The sequence below is a fragment of the Petaurus breviceps genome, unplaced genomic scaffold (assembly GCF_028583685.1).
Source record: "Petaurus breviceps papuanus isolate PSGF00001 unplaced genomic scaffold, PetGlider_PUasm1.0 90895, whole genome shotgun sequence".
Taxonomy (NCBI): Eukaryota; Metazoa; Chordata; class Mammalia; order Diprotodontia; family Petauridae; genus Petaurus; species Petaurus breviceps.
In genome coordinates, this window is record NW_027187372.1 from 32918352 (window position 1) to 32937769 (window position 19418).

General features: G+C 42.6%; 1 protein-coding gene across 2 annotated transcripts in view; it reads left to right on the forward strand.

The window, feature by feature from the left end:
• The window catches only part of RASSF5 (Ras association domain family member 5), a 107033-nt gene that overhangs the window by 42602 nt on the left and 45013 nt on the right, over positions 1-19418 (forward strand). The window lies entirely within an intron of this gene.

Genomic DNA, 19418 nt, shown 5'->3' on the forward strand with positions numbered 1-19418 from the left:
GACTAGAGAAAGCCCTGCTTATCTCACAAGGATGTAATAGGAATCACAGATGGGGAAGCACTTTGAAAATTTTTAAAAACACTCTGTAACTCTAAGGTGTTAACTATAACATTGTGATTAAGGGCAAGTAACAAACCCTGAGGGAAAGAGCAGCCTTGGGGTGTAAGGTGAGGGGTGGAGATTGGGGACACATCCATGGTCCAAAGGGCAGTGTGGTGTAGGGGTAAGTGTGCTAAGCTTGGAATGTCTGCAGACAACACAAAGTTAGGATAGTTATGCTGTGCGAGGCACTGTTCTAAGCACGGAGGATACAAAGATGTCCCACTGGATGACAGAAGGAACCTGATACGTTTGAATTTGAGGTTGAATTTCCTAAGATGAAATTTAGTAGTGACTGATATAAAGTCTAACACTTGGGTACAAAAAAATCAGCTTCACAAGTATAAGGTGGGGGAGGCATGGCCAGACAAGAATTATTCTGAAAAAGATCCAGGGGTTTTTAGCGGACGGAAAGCTCAATGAGTCAGCAGTTGGGATGTGGCAGCCAGAAAGGCTGATGATGGATGCCCTTGGGCTGTAAGAGTAGGGGCTCAGCTTCCAGGAATAGGGAGGAGATAGGCTTCAGTTCTGAGCACCAAGATGTTGAGAAGCTGGAGAGTGTCCAGAGAAAGGCATCAGGATGCTGAAGGGCTTGAGTCCTTGTCACGTGACCATAGATGAATGGGTGACTGTCCACACTAGTTTCTGAGACCTTGCAATGACATGTGACTTGCCTTTTTTTTTTTTTTTGGAGAGGACCTGTTTCATTCATGTAGGATTCTGCAAGGAGGAAACTCCCGGGATGGCTAGATGGCACAGTTAATAGAGCACCCGCCTTGGAGTCAGGAGGACCTGAATTCAAATCTGGCCTCAGACACTTTATACTTACTAGCCATGAGACCTTGGGCAAGTCACTTAACCCCAATTGCCCTGCCTTCCCCCTCCAAAAAAAGAAAAAAAAGGGAGGAGACTTCCTCTACCAATGCAGATGAGTACCTGCTCTGCAAATGATTATTTTAGACTGTTCCCTGGGAGGCTTAAAAGTTCAGTGATTTGCCAAGGGTTGCACAGCTATTATGCCAGAGACGGAATTTCAGCTGAGGTTTTCCTGACTCTGAGGCCTACTCTCTATCTGCATCACCTTTTGTATGACTTGACCTATTACCAAATAAATACATTTGGGTCTCTATTTCTCTTACAACAACACTATTCTCTCCATCCCCTAGTACCCCCAATTCCTTGCTCGTCTTCATCCCACATATTTATTGGTGGTCAAATTTTGCAGTGTTCACACACATTCCACCCAGGGTCAGGAGCTGGGGAGGCCCTGGGCTGAGCAGCAGTGGTCTCTGATCCTCAGAAACCAGACAGGCAGGTTAGCAGAGTAGAGGACAGGCTCAACTGGAGATGGAAGGCCCAAGGTCAGAGGCAAGGTCACTCCTCTTCTCACCTGAGGCCGGAGATGAAGGAGAAGACAGAAACATTTTCTTCCTAACTTCTCTATCTTCCCAGAATGCTCTCTCTTCTCATCTCTACCTCCCGCCTTTTCTGCCTTCCTCCAAGTCCCAACTAAAAATGCAGGAAGCCTTTTCCGACCCTCTTAATTCTAGTGTCTTCTCTTGGTTGATTATTTCCTATTTATCCTGTATACAGCTGTTTGCTGTTGTCTCCGCCATTAGACTGTGAGTTCCTTGAGGCAGGTTCTGTCTTGTGCCTTTCTTTATGTCCCAGCCCTTAGCACAGTGCCTGACACAGAGGAAGGGTTTAATACATGCTGATTGGCTGACTAGCATCCCTTGCATCTGACCCCCTTTCTCTGTACTCTCATAGCTACCACCTCAGTTCAGGCCCTCTTTGCCTGAACAATAGCAGTGACCTCCTAATGGGTCTCCTTGCCCCAATGATCTCCCCATTTTAGTCCTTCCACACTGTTGCCAAAGTGACTTTCCTTCATCACATATCTGGCCATGTATCATTCCATTACTTAATAAACTCCAATGGCTTCCTTTTACCTCTAGGGTCAAATTTAGCTTTTTAAAGCACTTCACCAATGGATTTTCCAACCTCCCTGTCCATTATTCTTCCCTCTGGTTCTCCTCCATCTGGACAACGTGGGCTTCTCTCTGATCCTCACACTCAATACTACAATAGAGAGACCACCTTTCTGTGATTTGGAATGGGACTGGGGCAGTGGCTTTTCTGGTCAGCTAGCTTGGTCCTCCTGTCTCCTCACAAGCTGGAGGAGAGTGAATGACCAAAGGATTTTATCATTTTGGTCTAGACCTATGATTGTGTAAGGAACTGTAAGGAAACTCTTACCATAGCACATCAGTCCTTTCTTAGCAATTTAGTACTAGAGAGTTCATGGTGCGTTTGTCAAGTGATTTGTCCAGGGTGACATAGTCAAGATGTGTCAGAAGTGAGACTCCAACCCAGATCTTTCTAGTTTATCTCTATCCCAGGTCATGTTGACTCAAAAATTATAACAAAAACAACAATATTAATTCATATTTGTATAGTATTTTAAGAATTCTAGGCTGGCTCTCTATCCCCTAATTATAACAACAATAGTATTATAATAACAATAGTATTATAACAACAATATTAATTATGACAACAATATGAATAATCCTTTGTATTTCTGTAGCACTTTAAGGTTTTGAGAGTGTTCCTCACTATCATTTTGGGAAGTAAGTTAGTACAAGTATTAGTTCTCTCACTTTACAGATCAGGACACTAAAGCTAAGAAAAAGGTGACTCTCAGTTTCCTGTCATTCGTAAGTATAAGAGACAGGATTTGAACCTGGCTCTTTTGACTCTAAAGACCAAAACTGATACCCTTATAACATACTGCCTTTGTCTTATGTGCCACTTGGAAAGGTTGATACCCTCACCTGTTCTGCAGGATAATCCAGAGAAAATTGGGTGTGGCTGGGAGATTTCTTCCCTCTCCTCCTTATCCCGCAGGATTCTTGAAGACAATTTCAGCAGAGACCCAGAGCTCTGAAATCAGTGTTCTGGAACAGAGCCACTCCCTTCTGGAGCTGGGCGGTGAGCGATCTTCCAGCCCTGTCTAACTCGGTTCTTCCAGGATTGTGGTTGGGTCAGCTGTACCAAGTAGAATGATGGGTAATAAAGCCAATGTCAGAGGAAGCAGAAAGTCCCTGGGGGTTCTGAGCTGCTATCATCAGACAGCAGAAGAGACTGAGTACTTGGACTTGGCAGTTCTGGGAGTCAGCACAGGCTGGAATGAAGCCGATCTTTGTTTCCCACAAGCCTGGTTACGTTTGCCAGGGCTAGACCACATCTTTGTATCAAACCCAGTTACCTTGCCTGCCCCTCCTAGAAATTTTCTTTCCTGCAGGCTCATTAATATAACATTGTTTTTATAATAAACCATTAATTGTAGGGTCCTAGGTTGAGAGCAGGAAGGGATACTGTTTACCTAATCCAAAATTCTTTTTTTACAGTTTAGGAAACTGAGGTCCAAAAGATTAAACTTACCTGCATAGGAGCAGGGGATTGGACCCAGATCCTCTGCCTTCATATCCAGAACAATCTAATTATTTTTTTAAACTTCTTGGTTGAATTCTTGTCTCACCCGGAGATGACCACCTGGCTGTGCCTACTTGACACACCATGGTGCCATTTTCTTGGAGAGCCTGGGACCTTTAGCCCATCTGTTTAGGCTACAGGGAACTTTCAGAATAGCCCCCAGCCAGCAAGGGAGGTTTGTTTGCCCAGGGGTCTTCCTCCTCTCTCTGGAATACATTCACTATGCTGTCTAAGCAGCACGGAGCCTGGTGACAACACTGCTAGCAGGTCAATATCAAAACCAGGAATGGGCAGTAAAATGAGGAGGGGGAGAGCCCAGGGTGCTTTTTCCCAATTATAGATGTGAACATTGAGGCCCTGAGGATTAAAGAGTTTTATTTACAAAGAGGGAGTGAGCAGTGGAGGGCACACAGGGGAGAGGGCTGGGAAGGACCTTAGAGGTGATCTTGCCCAAAAACGTCGGGTCGAAGTCCTATGGTACACAGCCTGGAATAGACTGCCTCCTCACCTGGGCCTCTGACAATCCCTTGGCTTCCTCCAAAGCTAACTTCACTGTCACTAATCTTAAATCAGCCCCTCCGCACTCAGTCACCTAGTGCTCTCCCCTGGGAAGTTGCTTTGCCTATACTTTGCATATATTTAGTATCTAAATTTCTGTGTTTGCCCAGGATGAAAGCTCCTCCGAGGAAGGAGCTGTTTTGTTTAGTTTTTTTGTGTCTCCACCTAGCATCTGGCATGCAGTAGGTGCATTATAAATATCTGCTGATTAAATGAATGATGGATAAAGTATTGGACTTGGAGTTAGAAAAAATCTGGAGTCAAATCTCACCTCCAGCACGTGGTAGCTGTGGGACCATGGGCAAGTCATATAGCCTCTCTCTATAAGCCTCAGTTTCCTCATCTGTGAAATGGGGCAACAATAGCATCTCCCTCACAGAGTTGTTATAAGGGTCCAATGAGATAATATCTGTAAAATACTTTGTAAATTTTGAAGCATTATGTAAAGATTAGTTTATTATTCTTGTTGTTGTTGTCATTATTACATTTCTCTTAGAGGTGCTGGGGAGAGGGCAGGCCACAGCCTAGAACTTGGAAGCTGAATTCAGAGGATGGTTTTTATGCCAGGTCCCACTCATAAGACAGGGCACAGGGGGTTATCGATTCAGATGACTCTGGGTGTACAGTGGAGGAGAGACCAGATTGTACTCGACAGTGGAGAGCTGGTTGTTAAAATTTTATTGGGAACATTTAAATTTCAGAAATTGGCTACAAACAGGGGTCTGATTTATAGTTTTGATTTCTACACTTAAGAAAATATTAATAATAAGATTAAACTTCTACATATGGGTGCACACATGGTTCACTCTTCCTAATTCCCACCCCTTCCCCATCCAGTTGTTAAACATTTACCACCACGCCCTTGTATTGTTAGCCGGAGCTCATGGGAATGCAGGAGAAAGGCTAGGGAATGAAGTCATCAGTAGATTGGAGATCTGGGGGGGCTCTGAATAATATTAACAATAACAACTGATATTTTATTGTTCAATTTAAGATTTACAAAGTGCTTTACATTCATTATCTCATTTGACTCTCACAACACCCCAGAATAGAGCTCTGAGAATCACTGGGCCATAGACTAAGCACTGGGAGGGAACTCTGAGTTCATCAGGTACAATCCAGAATTTTAATCATGAGGAAACTAGGTCCACAGAAGTTGAATTAGGAGGCAACTAAGGATAGTGGAACGGACTTGGAGTCTTGAGATCTGCCTGGGTGACCCTAAACAAATCACAGCCTGAGACTTGGTTTCCTGAACAGTAAAAAATGAGGGTTGGACCAGATTAATTAAACAACTGATTAAAAAAAAACAACCCAACCACTTATGAAGCACCTACTATGTGCACAGCAGATCGAGTATTGGACCTGGTGTTAGGAAGACTCCTCTTTCTGTGTTCACATCTGTCCTCAGATACTTCCTAGCCATGACCCTGGGCAAGTGAACTTAACCCTGTTGGCCTCAGTTTCCTCATCTGTAAAATGAACTGGAGAAGTAAATGGCAAACCTCTCCAGTATCTTTGCCAAGAAAAACCCAAATGGGGTCATAAAGTCGGTCACAACTGAAACAATGTCAACATGTGCCAGGCACTGTGCTAAGGATACAAAAAGAGGCAAAAATGGTCCCTGCCCTCAAGGAGCTTACAATCCAATGGGGGATGCAACATGTAAACAAACATATACAAAGCAAGCTACATATGGGATAAATAGGAAATAATTATCAGAGGAAGGGCACTGGAATTAAGACGCATTAGGGAAGGCTTCCTGTAGAAGGTGGAATTGTAATTGCTCTATAAAGGAAGCAAGGAGGGTCAGTAGTCAGATCAGAGGAGGGAGAGTGTTCCAGGAATGGGAGACTGCCAGAGAAAATGCCCAGAGCCAACAGAAGGCCCCTTCTAGCTCTGTGAGTGACTTGCTACTCAGATTTGGGGGTCTGACTGCTCCCAAATCCAGCCTTCTTTCACTGCCCTTCTATTCAGCCTCCCTCCCCTCTGGATAAAGCAAGTTAAAGAATTATATGTAACTGCTACCAAGAAAAAAATCTATCAAGAAAACAATCAAGAAAAGAAAGATGAAGAGTAGTAGTCGTAGTAGTCACTGACTCTTTGCTAAGGGGTCCCAGCATGACTATTTCTCAACTCAAACAATAGAGAAGTCCATTATCTTCTCTTCCCCTATCTTCCTTATGGCTGCCAAAATGACTCAAAGGCACAGCTCTGACCATGTCACTCCTCTGCTCAATAAATTCCAGGGGCTGCCTATTACCTCTGAGATCAAAGACAAAACTCTGACATTTAAAGCCCTTCAAGACCTTGCTGCTTCTTATCATTTCAGGCATCACTCCCCCACCTAAACTCTTCGGTTTAGCCCGACCGACCTTTTTGCTGTTCCTCAGGCCTTGCACAGCCCTTTCCCCAAAGCTGGAATACACCACCACCCCCAGCCCTGCCCCCAAGCTCCCCTTTGATACCTCTTAAAATTCCTTGTTTCCTTCAAAGCTCAGCTCAAATTGTACCTTCTAGGCAAGACCATCCCTCCCTCCTCCCCCACCCCAATGCTTTCCATCACAAAATTTTTCTGGCTCCCCCCTCTGTAGAATTAAAATCAGTTAAGAGCTCAAAGGGGCCCTAAAAACCAACTCCTTAAAAATTTCCGTCTGTCTTCCCTGAGGCAGACACAGAAGTGCAGGGCCCCCCTGAAAAGCAGCCCACTCCGACCCTGCAGGGAGACAGTGACTCAGCTGGCATCGAATTCCAACTTTCCTGGCTCGGGGCCCCTTGCTTACATCGCTGTCTAGCCTCTTGTCTTCCAAATCCTGATCTGGCTTTTCCTAAACCCCACTGAAAGATGAGGTTCCCTGGCCCACCCTAAGCCTGGCGGCTGATGGATGGACCAGTGCTCTTACGTGGTACCATCACACGGGGGAGCTGAGGAGGCACAGGAAAAACATCTCTGTGTTTCTCCAGACATAGCACTCAGAATTTGGCTTCCACTGAGCCAGGGAGGGAGAGGTCACTGTGGTTCTGAACTAGGCTAGTTGGCTCGCCTGAAGCTTCCCAGGACTCCTTGGCATTGCAGATTCTCTCATTCCAATAAGCCTTCTGGTTCTTGCCTTAGTTAGTAAGACATGATCTTATATAAGCCTAGCAAACTGATCTCCCTAAAAAATGAGTCTGTCTTTTTTTTTTTGCCTTGTTTTTAGGGCAATTGGGGTTAAGTGACTTGCCCAAGATCACACAGCTAGTTTTTGTGTTAAGTGTCTGAGGCCGGATTTGAACTCAGGTCCTCCTGATTCCAGGGCCGGTGCTCTACTCACTGTGCCACCTAACCATCCCAAAGACTGTATTTTGCTCTTTTTGTACCCTAAACATTTGGCAAACTGCCTGGTACATAGTAGGCACTTTATAAAATGCTAATTGAAGAACTCAGGAGCATGGTACCTAGCACATAAGAAGTAAATATTTTAGAATTTAGAATCTTTATTGCTATGACTTTGAGTCAGTCACCTTCCCTCTCAAGTTGGCAAAGGAAATTAAGAAAAAAAGGGTTTTTTTTAAAATTATATTAATAAAAAATAGAAAACTAAAGAAAGTAGAGGACTGCTTTATACAACAGATGGAATGATGAGCACTGACAATACACAGAGAAGACAGCAATATTTAATTCTTAATTTGTTTCTGTTTCTTCTGTAAAGGAAAATAACAGATAAAAATAATTCATAGGGATAATTAAGATAAATAAAAAGATAGTAAGAAAGCACTTTGGTGCCCATAAGGAATTCAAATCACTTGGCTCAGGGAACAACATCCTTGGTATAAGCACTGGCAAATGTGACCTCTAGGTCACTATCAGTAATATTTATTTGAAAAATCACAGAAAAGCCGAGAAAACCCACAAGACTGGACACAGGCAAATGTTGTTCTCATCTTTCAAAAATAGAAAAGGGGAAGAGAACAGAGTCTGCAAGTGATAGGCCAGTGAGCTTGACTTTGATTCCTGGGAAAATTCTAGAATAGATCTTTGAAGAAAGCGTTGGCAAGTGTCTAGAAAGGGAAGCAGCGATTCTGACGCTAAGGGCAAGCCTGACTTCATTAAGAGCAAGTCATACCAGACTCAGTTCATTTCCTTTTTTTGCGCCATTACTAAGCTAGCATGAGGAATGCTGTGGAAATAGTCTACCTAGACATTTAGCAAAGCTTTTGATAAAGTTTTCCATTCCAATAATTCTTGTGGAGGAGGAGAGAGATGTTATTATCATAATCCATATTAAATGGATTCAGTTCTGATTGGATGACCAGACTCTAAAAGTACTTGTAAAGGTGTCAGTTGTCTCTGGGGCAAGAAATCTCTGGTGGAATACCCCAGGAATTTGCACTTGTCCCTGTGCTGTTTAACAGTTTTAATGATTGCTTGGATTGTGGCAAACATAGCATATTCCTCTTGTTTATAGGCAACACAAAGCTGATGGGATAGCTAACACATTTAATGATAAGATCCAAAAGGAAATGGATGAGTTAGTTCATTGAGCTAAATTTTTTTTTTGGAGGAGGGAAGGCAAGGCAATTGGGGTTAAATGACTTGCCCAAGGTCACACAGCTAGTATGTTAAGTGTCTGAGGCTGAATTTGAAGTCCTCCTGACTTCTGGGCTGGTGCTGTATTCACTGCTCCATCTAGATGTCCCCATTGAGCTAAATCTTAAAAGATGAAGTTCATTAGGCATAAATGTAAAGTCTTTCATTTAGGCACAATCAACTCCATAAATATGAGATGGGGGGCAGCATGGATAGTTAGCAGTTGTTCTGAAAAGGATCTGGAGTTTTAGTGGGTGGCAAATTCAGTGATTCATTGGTATGATGGGGTGGCTAAAAAAGCTGATGTGACCTTGAACTACATCAGGAGAGGTCACCTTCCAGGAATAGGGAGGCAGTTGTCCACTTGTACTTGGCCCTTTCGGACTTCATCTGGAGTACATGTTCAGTTATGGACAACAGAAGAACATTCATAAAGAACAGCTGGAGAGGGTCCAGAGAAAGGTAACCAGCATAGTGAAGAGTCTTGAGCCCATGTCATAGGAGGATTCCCCTTCTTCATAGGAGAAAGTAGGCATGTTTAGTCTGGAATAACCTGATAACTTTATACCTTTGAAGGACTATCATGTGCTGGAGGTACCAGACCCGATCTTTTTAATGCCAGAGGGCATGATAGGTTGACATTATAAAGAGAACAATTTAGATTTAAGGTCAGGAAATAGTTGTCCAAAAGTAGAAATGGGCTGCTTTAAAAAGTAGTGAGTTCAGAGCAGCTAGGTGGTAGAGTGGATAGAGCATTGGCCTTGGAGTCAGAAGGACCTGAGTTCAAATTAAATCCAGCCTCAGATACTGTTTGCCTCAGTTTCCTCAACTGTAAAATGGGGATAATAACAACACCTACCTCAAAGGGTGGTTGTAAGGATCAAATGAGACAGTATTTATAAAAGCACTTATCAAGTAGGTGCAATATAAATGTTTATTCCCATAGTTGACTCAGTCCTAGCTCTCTCTAGTCCCTTTTCCATGACAACCTCTGGAACACTGCTCTAAGGTTAAACACCCCCTCATCCTAGATCTCTTCTTTTCACATCCCTTTCCTCTTCTGGTGCTCACCAAAACTAACTTTCTTCTGAGGACACCACATTGTTGCCCCCCGACCCCACATTCTGAGATCAGCTGCTCCTTCTCTCACACCCCCCTGACATTCAGAACCAATCCAGGAGGATGAGTCGGCTCAGTCCTTGTTCCCCAGTGCTACTTTCAGACCCTCTTTTTGACATCATCATTCCCTGAGATGACACCCTTTTCTCCTTGACAATTCACACTACCCTTTGCAGAACTTTGTTGCTGTCACCTGTAGACTACCAAGTAATTACTTTACTCTATCCAATAAGTTTAACACCTAGTTCATAATTGTCTTCTCTGTATCAACCCCAACCCCTCTGGACATCATGGCCTCCCAATTGCTCAAGCTCCACAAGTCTTATGCCTTCTGTCTCCAGGCTACCTAAATCATGAACAAGAGTGGCCATCAGAACAGAGAGACCAATTCCCTTTCCTCCCCATCGGCATTCTATACAATAAAGTAGTACTTTAAATGGTACTTTATCAGTATGCTCTAAGCCACCCCTCCCCTTCTCCACTCATTGCTCAGGTACCAGAATCCTATTAGAGCTGTGATAGTAATAAATACCTCCAGTGAACATATGCCTCTATCTTATATGCCTTGGTTAAGATTAATAATCAGAGGGCTGTGGAGTCAGGTATCTCTGCTTCACCTTCCAAGCCGTCTTGTCTAATTTTACCACAGCCATGGGAGACATTTTGTTTCAGGGGAGCCTTGGAGGCAGCATTTGCTTTCATGGATCAAATGTGGGTTTTGTTTTTTTTTTTTAGCAATTGGGGTTAAGTAACTTGCTCAAGTTTACACGGCCAGGTGTTTCTGGGTGGGTGCTAAGTGTCTGAGCCCAGGATTCGATCTCCAGGTGTTCTCAACACTGGAGCCGGTGCTCTTACTCGCTGTGCTACCTGGCCGCCCCAAATGTGGGTTGTTTTAATAGTAATAATAATAAAAATAATAAAAACCCAATACAGTGGAATCATTTGTTCTCTGCACCTTCCAGTCAATTGAATGACTGTAAAAATGTCATATGTGAGTCGTAGGGCTATAAAAACATTGTTTGAACAGCCTTCCTGTTTCCTTCTCATACCGTCATCTGAGTTGCCCTTGATATGCTGCTGTTGTTGTTGAGTCTTAATAAATGCCAGGTGACTGAATGGCTGTTGGAAGGAAGTAGTACAAGTCTTAGCATCATCATTTACAAATGAGGAAACAGACTGTTAGGAGGATCAGTAAATTTCCATGATCACAGTTAGGAGATATCACAGTCAGGATTTGAACCCAGCTTTTTAACTCTCAGTCGCAGACTAAATTCCAAAACTCTAAATCTGTTACCATTGTACCACACTATCTCTGATGTGGAAATTTTATGAAAATGCAAGGAATTGTTATTTTGATTAGAGGATGAATGATTTATAGGCCCAGAGAATGCTAACGCTAGAAATGACTTTTTTGTTGTTGTTATTCAGTCATGTTTGACTCTTCATGACCCTGTTTAGGTTGTGTTTTGGGGGCTTTTTTGTGGGTAAAGATACTGGAGTGGTTTGCCATTTCCTTTTCCATCTCATTTTACAAATGTGGAACTGAGGCAAACAGGGTTAAGTGACTTGCCCAGGGTCACATAGCTAGTAAATGTGTGATTTTGGATTTGAACTCAGGAAGATGAATCTTCCTGGTACTCTATCTACAATGCCATGTAGCTGCCCTATTATTCTCATAAAGACTGCAGAAATGGGAAAGTAGGCATAAAGACCAGTTGTTATTGATATTATCTTGATTATATTTGGGGGGTTAATCTGTAATTTTTTTCTACATGTTTGGTCTCCTCCCTTCTTTTAGCTATCTTGAGAAACCATCCCTTCAAAAGCTTTCAAAACTGTTGTCTCCAGCACTGTCCTATTCTTTGCCTACTTGGTCTAGCCCAGACGCATTTTCTCATCTTTGTTTTGTTTTGTGCCTTTTCTACTTCTTCCTGAAGCATGTTGGTCGCCGTGGTGCTAGGGTCCAAAGGGAGATCATGACATGTTATCTATTTATTTGGTTATTTTTTCAGTTTCATTCTCAGATGCTTTGGGGATGATCTGGTTTAATTGGTTCCTTTACCAAGATTTCTATAAACTTATTTTCTCTCCACTATTTCTTGTTTTATGAAGTGATGTCGTCAATAATTTTCTCTTGTTCTTTTTTTTCTCATAATGTTTCAACATCTTTTTCCATAGGATTTTAACCCCCCCCCAAGCTTTTACAATATTATTACCTTGCCACCATACCTCTCTGAGTGGTAAAGAGACCAGTCATTTGCTAGCTGAGGCAGTTTTTAGATGCTGATGGTCCTTTCATTGTGATGACTGATTTTGTCTGTAGGACATGATGGTCTGTCTTTTTCTCCACTTCCCATTTGTCAGCTATAACTTGTTTAGTCAAGTTGAAGTTATTTCAATTGCATGCTATATCTTTTCATTTTTTTCATTCACATTCATTTTCATTTCTCCCTTATAAGTTGATGGACTGCCCATAGAAAATTGATCAGAAAATGACTCCTACTTCAATAACCAGTCTTTTACTTATTGCCAGGACATCATCAATTTTGTTTTTTGTGATGTCATTCCAAACTTGCCAGGTTGAATGCCTCCCATCTCTCTTCTTGGGGAAGATAGATATTCTTGATATATAGGCAGGAGACATCTAAAGAGTCTAGAAACCTTTGGTCTTTTTTTTGTTTATTCCTGAGTCATATTTTTAACATTTGTCTTGCCCTATGACCATCTTTGCATTGAAATTTCTGAGTATTAAAATATATGTTGATTAATTTGAAGGACCTTATTCTTCATAGGATTTCTCTTCTTCCTTGTCCTATATTAAGATGTAAGCACTTACACTGTAGTTACCTTCATGGTAGTCTTTGCCAAATGCCCACCATAAGCACTGTAACACAAAGCAGCCAAATATCTCATGAAATTATGTTTCTTGTTGCTTTTAAACACACAACAAAGCAATTCTGCCCATTCCTTTATTTGCCTTTCTGTGAAGAACTCATAAAGCCATCATTCTACTTAGATGAAATTTCATTTTGTCTTTTGGCTTCTTTTAGAGTGAGAATGTAAATATTAATATGATTCTCTTCCTCTGGAGCTCTGTCCCCTTGTTCACTGGAATAGGCTTTCACATTTGACTTATGAACAGCTCAGCTTATGTCTATAGACAGTCTTAGAAATCATGGTTCTAAGCACCTCCTGTTCCTTTTTTCCTCTATCCCACCATCACTGCAGAACCAAAGAGGGGAAGGTAACCCAGATTGAGAGCCATTTTGTATCTTTTTTTGTTTCATGGACTTTCATGGCTAAAGAAAGTATTACCTTCAATCGAAAAGCAATTATTAAACTCTAATCACATACCAGGAACTGTGCTAGGAGCTAGGGATGCAGTGACAAAAGTGAAACAGTCTTTGCCTTCAAGAAGTTTCCATTCAAAGACTCACAGAATTTTAAAATTGAAAAGGATCTCTGCAACCATCTCATGAAACTGATCTCTGATAGAACATACCCAACAAGTGGCCATCCAACCTCTGTTTGAGGTCTTCCATCCAGGGAGAGCCCACCACCTTCTGAGGCAACCCATCCCATTTTTGGACAGCTCAGAGCATTGAACTTTTCTCTGGAGCAACACTGAAATTGACTTCTTTGTCACTTACACCTGGTTTTATCCTCTGGCACCAAACATGACCTGTCTAATCCTTCCTCCATATGTGTGGGCAGCAAGTCCAGTGATTCAGACTTGGGTCTATCATAACACGAGACAGCCATAGAACATGTATCTGTTAACAAAAGGAGGTTTAAAAAAAATTTAGGTATTTACTTTTAGTTTACTACATTCAGTTCTACAATCCCTTGAGATCCAAAATTTTCCCCTTCGCTCACCTTTCCCCTCCCCGCCATGGTGGCATGTAATTGGATATATACCTTCACATTGGATATATACCTTCACATTAAACATTAGTCAAGTTGTAAAGGATTATAACCAATGGAGTGAACAATGAGAAAGAAGGAACAAAACAAAACACAAAAGAGAGAGGGCAAGTAGTTTGCTTCACTCTGCACTCAGACTCTAGTTCTTTCTCTGGATGTGGATAGCCCTCTCCATCATGAGTCCCTTGGAGTTGTCTTATAGCCTTGCATTGCTGAGAGGAGCCCAGTCTATCAAAGTCATTCAATACAGATACAGTGTGTCTGTAATGGTGTACAATGTTCTCCTGGTTCTGCTCCCTTCACTCAGCATCAGTTTATATAAGTCTCTTCCAGGTTATTAAAAGTCTGTCTGCAGGGTGGCTAGGTGGAGCAGTGAATAGAGCACCGGCCTTGGAGTTCGGAGGACCTGAGTTCAAATCCGACCTCAGACACTTGACATACTTACTAGCCGTGTGACTTTGGGCAAGTCACTTAACCCCAATTGCCCTCCAAAAAGCAAAAAAAAAAGTCTGTCTGCTCCTCATTTCTTATAGCACAATAGTATTCCATTACATTCACATACCACAGCTTGTTTAGCTATCTCCCAATTGATGGGCATCCCAAAAGGAGTTTTTTTTTTCTTAACCACAACACGGGAAGTATATTCAGCAAGGACACAGCATTGATTTGGTTGTTGGGTACAGCTTACCTGCCTCTGTGTTTGGCATGCTGGTACCAAGGGAGGACCTCCTGATTCCTCATGCTCTGCTTTTGGTGTTTAGGCCACCAGAAAACTATAGCCATGGTTCAAGCCTTAGTCCCTTGGGCCAGTTAAGTTTTGTGCATGACTATGTGTAGTGTCAGGGGGTAGGGGACAGGGGAGAAACTAACCCAATTTATTTGAGAGGGACCCTGGTGGATATTGCTCCTACTACAACAAGACAATCCTTTGAATACCTGAATACAGAATCATGTCTCCCCTGAATTTTCTTCAGCCTAAGCATCCCCCAGAGCTTCGGCTTATTGTGACACAATATGGATTATCCTGGTTGACCTCCTCGGGATTTTCCCTCTCTACCCCTACATCCTGCCTATCAAAGCTCTCCTTAAAGTCTGGGGCCCAGAATGTAATACTTTGTTCCAGAAGTGGTCTTCTCAGGGTGGAATACAGAAGAACTCTCACTTCTTTAGTCAGGAGATCCACAAACTTTTATTAAGCACTTACTGTGTGCCAGGCACTATGTTGTTCATTTTACAGATGAGGAACTGAGGTAAACAGGGTTAAATAACTTGCCTGTCTAAGGTCACATTTGAACTCACAAAGATGAGTCTTCCTGACTCCAGGTCCCACACTCTATTCAATGGGCCACCTAGGTGCCCCCTAGTACTGGAAACATAAATACAAACAAAAGGAAAGATAGTCTCTGCTTCAAGGAGCTTATGTTCAAATGGGGAAGGCAACACATAAAAGGCAGCTCTCCTTGAACTTCTGCCTCTCTTAACGTAGCCCCATATCAAGCCAGCTCTTCTGGCTACCACATCACATTGCTGACTCCTACTGAGCTGATGGTTCACCTGGGTTCACCCAGGCTCTCTTTCAGATAAGCTGCCGCCCCCATCCTATCATTCTAAGATTGATTTTTTTTTAATCCAACTGTAAGACTTGACATGGATAGTTATTCCATTTCCATCTGAAAATGAAAAGAACGCCCCAGCCTGTCAAGATCTTGTGATCCTGACTCTACCTAATAAGCCATTAGCTACCTCTCCCAACTTTGTATTATTTGCAGATTTGAACATGCTCTCTCTGCCTCTCGCCAAGCCACTAATAAAGATGTTAACCAGGACAGGGCCAAGCATGGGTTCCTTGGGCACTCCATTAGAAATCTCCTACCAAACGGACATTCAACTAGTAACAACTACTCCTTGACTACTCATCTTTTTTCAAACTCCATCTAACTGTATTCTCATGATGACCACATTTCTTTGTCTTTTCCACAGGAATAACATGAAATTTATTATCAAATGATTGTCTAAAAACTAAGGAAATCACATCTATGACACATCCTAGTATTTCCACATTTCAACATAAAATATGTTCCAATAAATATGAGAGGTTTGGAGTAAGGGGTTAACAATTGGGGGAGAGGGAGTAAGAAAAGCCCTAGGAAGGAGGTGATGGTTGAGCCCAGTTTTGAAGGATTCTGGGAATTCCAAGAGTCAGAGATGAGGAGGGAGGGCATTTCAAGCTGGTAGACAGCTTGTCTGTCCTGAGATGGAATGTTGTCTATGAAGAACAGCAAGGAATCACGTTTGGCTGGAGAGTATGAATAGCAATGAGGTGTAATGAACCTAGAAAGCTCCACTAGAACCAGACCGCAAGACTTTATTTTGTTTTGCTTTTTTTTTTTTTTGGAGGGGGGAAGGCAGGGCAATTGGGGGTAAGTGACTTGCTCAAGGTCACAGGTCTAGTAAGTGTTAAGTGTCTGAGGCCAGATTTGAACTCAGGTCCTCCTGACTGCCAGGCCCAGTGCTCTATTCATTGTGCCACCTAGCCGCCCCATGGACTGCAAGACTTTAAATGGCAGACAAAAGAATTTGTGTTTTATCTTGGAAGCACAAGGGAGTTACTGAGTGTGATGTAGCCGAAGAAGAGGGTTGGCAGTGGGGAGACTTGAGGCAGGGAGATCACTTAGAAAGTCATTGCAGTAGCCCCGGTGAGACATGATGAAGGCCTGGGCAAGGGTGGTCACTATGTGAGTGGAGGGAAGGGGAAGATGCAAGGATGCTGTGAAAGTAGAATGAACAAAGACCAGGCAACTGGCTATGGGGAGTGAGGAAGAAAGAAGCTATTCTACTTCCCAGAATAAAGCACAATCTATCTCCAGGAGTGCACCCAAAGCTTTTCCGGCTTGGTAGAATCTTCTACAGTAATAATATTTGCAAGATTTGCAAAGCACTTTACATAAAGTGGCACAGTGGATAGAGTAGTGGGCTTGGAGTCAAGAATACTCATTGTCATGAATTCAAATCTAGCCTTAGATGCTTACTAACTGTATGACCCTGGGCAAGTCACTTAACCCTGTTTTCCTCAGTTTCCTCATCTGTAAAATGACCTGGAGAATGAAGGGGCAAATCATTCTAGTATCTTTGCCAAGAAAACCTCAAAATGGAATCAAAAAGCACTGGATACAACAGAAAAATATCTCAACAACCACAACAAAGATTCCTTCTCAATCTAGGGACCCTGTTGACATAGCCTGGCTTCTGTCTCACTATGAAGACTGGACTCATTTGGACTCAGAACCAGAAAAGTAGGAATCAGAAAATTTGAACTTAGTTCCAGTCTTGGTTCTGTCATTAATTAGTTGGGTAGCCTTGAGCAGGTCCCTTCTGGGGCTCAGTTTCCTTATTGGTAAAACTGTTATCCTCACTCATAGGGTTGTCCTAAAGAGTTCATGGAAGGAAGGGAGCATTTATGAAACATGTTCTGTGTGCCTGACCCTGTGCTAAGTAGTTTACAAATATTATCTCATTTTATCCTCACAATCCCTATTTTACGGTTGGGAAAACTGAGGCGGACCACAGCGATTGAACTTAGGTTTTCCTGACGCCAGACTCAGCACTTTGTCCACTGTACTGCCTTTTGATGGAGGTATTCTGGTAGATTCTGCCAACATGGAAGGAATTCTAGTATGGGCCCAGTATGATTGCCTGGATAAGTACAAAATGATTCATCGCCAAGTGAGTTGCATATTCCCCAGAGCTTGGCACATAGTTGTTTTTGTCTAGTCGTTTTCAGTTGGGTCTGACTCTCCATGATCCCATTTTGGGGTTTTCTTGGCCAAAATACTGGAGTAGTTTGCCATTTTCTTGTCTAGCTCATTTTACAGATGGGAAAACTAAGGTAAACAGAGTTAAGTGACTTGCCCAGAGTCACACAGCTAGTTAGTGTCTGAGGCTAGATTTGAACTCAGGGAAATGAGTCTTCCTGATTCCAAGCTCAATGCTCTACCCACTGGACCACCTAGCTGCCTTGGTTCATAGTAGGTATTTAATTTAATAAATGCTTATTGATTGAGCGAAATAAAAAAAGTTAGTGGAAATGAAAGTGTTTTGGGAAGCATGAAGCTTTGTACCAAAAATGGTATTGATAAGCATGTTTGGAATGACACGTGGCATCCTATAAAAACACCATCATTTAAGAATTCTTTCCAATCTGGCCAGGCATCTCAGACGTCACTCACAGTTTGAATCTCCCCTCTATTTCCTGGAGAAGGAATATTTTGGATATAGTGTTTAAAAGGCTTATTCTAAATAGTCTTTTTAAAGTGCACATTTCAAATGAGCTGCTCAGCAGGACCCTTTCTGGGAGCCCTGAACCATTCTAAGAATATGAAGTATTTCTGGGTACAGTTGGCGGCTTGTTTCTGAAAACATATCCAAGATCGCCGCCTACCTAAATGGTACAGTGAAAAGCAAACATTCCCTAGACTTTTTCAGGACAAAGCCAGCGCCCCTATTATTGATGGCTAGTATAATCGGCAGATCCCCTATCTTCACATCATTTATCATTGATTTGGGATGTGCACTGAATAAGGGAAAGGGCTGATGAAGCTTCCCTAACCCCGATAATCTTCCTGGGGAGTATTGGGTGGGGTGGGGAGAGCATCCCTAAAAAAGCTACTCCCAAATCACTCGCTTGGAGAGAAGTTTGCTTCATTAAAATTGGGCACCTTTTTCTTTCATTCTTGTTGCATCTGTTCCCTCCACTGACCTCTGCCACCTAGGGCCATTTGTTCTCTTGTGACCAGAGGCTGAGGCAGCTACTGGTATTGACTTTGCTGTCTGAGCCAAGGAGGCCTGTGGGGTGCAGGGTTTTAGTTATCATGTGTTTGTGCCTGCCAGGCACTCTTAGGCTTCTGGGAAAAGGTTTGTGTGGAGAAGAGGGAGCCAGTTCAAACTGCCTTCTGAACCCCCCTGGCAACAACAAATTCAGAGAGTCACTGTGGTGTAAAGGAAAAAAAAAACGTAACAGTTGAAGTTGGGAGACTTCAGTTCTTGTCCTGCGGTGGATATTTTTGTTACCATAAACAAATTCTATAACCTTTCTGGACTATTATTAGCATTAGCTAAAGTGGGGAAGGTCTTCTTCATGATATTCTACACTTGAAACTGAGTTTGTAGTTTAGTGGAGAAGGGCAGAGTCTTCCCTTCCACCAAGTTTCCATTGGGGAACCTGCCTGAACATCTAAATGGCAGAAAGAGCCAGGTTCTACTGAAGGAACTAGCTCTTGGGGCTTCATGGAATGGCTTGTGACTTGGGGTAGCAGGAATTCAGTATTGAAGAGGCCTCAATTAAGCCAGGGCATACACAAGGTCCTTTGTAATCTTACAGGTATAGTTAGGGCCCTAAGACTGGGCATCTACTGTCCTGCCATTAGTTCCAGGTATCTAAAGGCATTGCCACATTTTCTTTGGGCTCTTAGCCCCATTATCTTTTTTTTTTTTTTTTGCTTTTTTTTTGGAGGGCAATTGGGGTTGAGTGACTTGCTCAAAGTCACATGGCTAATTAAGTGTGTCAAGTGTCTGAGGCCAAATTTGAACTCAGTTCCTCCTGACTCCAGAGTCGGTACTCTATTCACTGTGCCACCTAGCTGCCCCTAAGCCCCAT